Here is a 3,745-nt window from a genome sequence, read left to right on the forward strand (position 1 = left end):
TGTGTGTGTGTGTGTGTGTGTGTGTGTGTGTGTGTGTTGGGGGGGGGGGGGCTCTGCCATGAGGAAGTTCGGCTTAAAGACACGTCCCAGGGGCGTTTCTGGTCCCCACCTGTCGTTTTGCTCCTCAGCATGGCTTCCTAAAAACACTGCAGGATTTCTCAGACATGCATGAATGAGTCAGAGCAAGGCTTTGGGCATGTTTTTATGAGAGTATAACATTATAACATGATATAAAACGTTTAAAGCTATAAAAGTTTATTTTACATGATATTGCCCCTTTAAGGAATCTTAAGTTTTTAATTGTAAAAGTTGTTAATTTTTTTTCTTACCTGCCTGAAAAGACTTGTTATTGAATGTTTGTTCTTTGGAAAACGTATCCAAATGTTTATTTGTCACCATATATTATACAAAACAATGAGAAATTAGTCAGTTGGACTGTATTCACTCAAAATCAAGTAAAAAAAACTTTCAACACACTTTATGACATTTCGGTATCTGCTTTGACTTGCTTACAAAAATCTTTATTTTACAGATTTCAATGACGCCATTTTGTAAAGTGTGTTTACTTTCTGATTCACTTCTTGTTTGAACTGTTCGGTGAATGGAAAATTCATTTCCATGAGCTTTTAGCCAAGATTCTTAGGTTTCTATTGGTTCCAAACGTGTCCACATCTTCAGTTAACGGGAAAAGCTGAAGAGGTTAAAGCAGCAGTTTCAAAGCAAGAACAGGAGCATGGTGTCTCTTTTCACTTTGATCTCAGACCTGAGTGTTTACACCCGCTGCAGACAGGCAAGATATGAGCAGTCACAATAATGGTAAGAAAACAAAGGAATAATTGCAGAACCGCCCACATTCGCTAAATCATCATCCCATTCAAACGTTGCTCATTTTGTCTTATTTCTGCGTGTTGGAAGGACAGGATGATGGTCATGTCTCACAGGACTCAGATCAGAACCTGGTTTGGATGAAACAGATAATTACACTGATATGAAGTACTTGTTATCACACATGTGTACCATGTATATTAATATATTGTGTCTGTGTTCAGCCGAGTTTGTTGTTAAATAGTTTTCGGTCCGTTTGGTCTACCTGCAGAAGAAAAGGTTTATTCTGCAGAGTGTTGTTTTTGCAGTGTTTGTTATCTGTCCCGTGGAGCCGGATGTGCGTCTGATTGCTCCCCTCCCGTAAAGGATATGGTCAAACAAAGGAACAATTCAACAGTCTACTTAACAGATACACGACGATGACTTTCTACACCGGTAAACGTGCCCCCCCGGCGCTGCTTTTTAACACAAGCGCATTCCACAGATTCAGAGTCCAACTTGGCTTATACAAGGATTAAAACCTTGTTGGTTCTGCTATAAAACCTTCCAATTAAATATGTGTTTCACAGCATACCTGTTTTTATTACAGTTTCAAAATCAGCTTTCCAACATAAAAGCTATTAAGCAACATCAGTTTGGATTTGGAACGTGTTTCCAGGGAAGGTTGGCATCAAGTTGTTCTCGGGTAACGCTTCAACCTAATAGTTTTACAGTTCAGCCTCTGCTCTGAGATCTTTTGTTTTGTTTTACAAGAAGCAGCTTGCAGCAGGATATTAAAGTCCTGAAGAAACCGAAACAAATATTGTGCTGCTATTGAGAATAAAACCAAAAGTATTAAAGTGACTTCATGAGAGAAAAATGCTTCTAAATGTTTATATTCAGACATCGATTAGCTTTAAAGAAAGAGACATGAAAACAAAAGCATAAACTGTAAGGTAAGTGTGACGAATAGGACAGAGACAGAGAGGACATCAGTCATGCATTCAGCTCCGTTTAAATGTTCTTTAGGGGACTAATTATCTGATCCTCATGTCTGCCACTCCTCACAAAGAAAACAAAGATTAAGTGAGAGTAAAGATGTAAAACAGTCATGATAACAGATGGGGATTAGCTTTTAGAGTTTTCTTTGCAAACTAAATAATGAAAAGGTTTACCACTGAGCGTTTAAGCTTTTCAAATTACTTTCTATATGTCGAAATTACTACTTATACCTTTCTTCTTTTCAACAATTGACAAGCTGGGCTCTGTGTCTGCTAAAATGTCAGAAGATCAAAGCAGATTAACAGAAGATGAACTTGAATTAAGACAGTGTTGTATAAAGTATCACAAAGTGATACTTGAGTAAAAGTGCAAGTATCTTACCAAAGAATTACTTTGTTAAAAGTTAAAGTCTCCTTTAGGAATATTACTTGAGTGAAAGTCTTAAAGTATCTGATAATTTTTGTACTTAAGTATTAAAAATAGAAGTATTGGTTTAAAATGAGCAGTTAGATTTTCTGTAATGACATTTATTAGGAGGTGACCTCCCCAAAAACTGCAGAAATGACTTTGATCAGAAATGATTTTGTCTGAAAGTTAATCATTAATTGACACTAAGCCTTTCAGTGATGCAAAGAAATGGGTGAAAAATCCATAAGAACTGCTGTTGATTTCATATCCTTTTATAGCAAATTACCTGATTTTTAATTTGAGCCCAAAAACATAAGAAAAAAACCAAAGCATAAAAACACTTGCAGAGACATTTGTTTTCCCATTATATGTCAAAAAATGAAAATATATATATTTTAAGTATTGTTAATCTTAAGAGAAAATTAAGATCATGTAGAGTCAGTTCATCCTTTTTATTTTCTCCTTTTTTATTTTTCGCAGCTGTCTTCACCGTAAGAAATCATTTTTGTTGCTGTGAGCGCCAAGTTACAGAAAAGCTGCAGATTGTTTCAGTCAAACAACACGAGGTAAAATCTTTGTCCTCCCCGACGTTAGGATTATAATTTCATTTAAAACAATATGCTCAGTCATAAAAGCTGTCAGTTCTGTTTGTGCATCGCTTTGTTTGGTTACAAAGGTCGAGTTTGATCGTAACTGAGTTAGGACAATCCTTTGCAGCAGAGTTTGAGCTCATGAACATCTTGACTATCGGTATTTGCTGAAAGCCTTTGAAATGTATTTTTGGAAAAGGCTTTTTCTGGCTCGGTCAGATGTGTAGAACTGTGGAGTTGTTGTTCGGCCGATCCATCCTTCTTGTGGGCCGACCTCAGCGGTCAGAACACCCACAAAACAAGGTAAATCACTGTCGACAGAAGCGAAGAATGAGAGCCAAGGAGTCTTATTAACAGTTCTGGCCGAGGGACTGTGAAGTTTCTGGTCCCGAGTGAGAAAACTGGCTGACCTCTCAGCTGTTTTTCTTTCATCACCATTTAAAGATGCTTTCACTGGAACCCTTGTTTCAACAGAGCTGTCAGTGAAATCAGAGGGGGACCCGGCAACCTGGTTCTGTGCCAAGAATCTCAGTCTAAACAGCAAGAAGACAAAGGAGGCGGCGCAGTGTGTCATCAGGTCCGAGCTACCCACTAAGACCATAGCCCTCCGAAAATTCGAGATTATTCATAATAATGCATTTAATTCATAAGGCACTTTCCATTCAAGAATCTCAAAGTGCTACATCCAAAAAAAATAAATAAATCAAACATTTATAGAGACATCAATGATTCCTGTATCTCTCAGCTTCAGAGGGTACAGAATGCTGCTGCACATCTTTTAACTGTTTGATCACGTTTCTGCACTGGCTGCCTGTGCATTTTAGGATTCATTTTAAAGTTTTGTTATTTGCTTTTGAAGCTAATGGTCTCGCCCCGGCCCATTTGTCCGAACTCCTACATCCTTTAAACCCTCTCGATCCCTCGGGTCAGCTGATCAGCTG

This window comes from Austrofundulus limnaeus, unplaced genomic scaffold, assembly GCF_001266775.1.
Source record: "Austrofundulus limnaeus strain Quisiro unplaced genomic scaffold, Austrofundulus_limnaeus-1.0 Scaffold234, whole genome shotgun sequence".
NCBI classification, from domain to species: domain Eukaryota; kingdom Metazoa; phylum Chordata; class Actinopteri; order Cyprinodontiformes; family Rivulidae; genus Austrofundulus; species Austrofundulus limnaeus.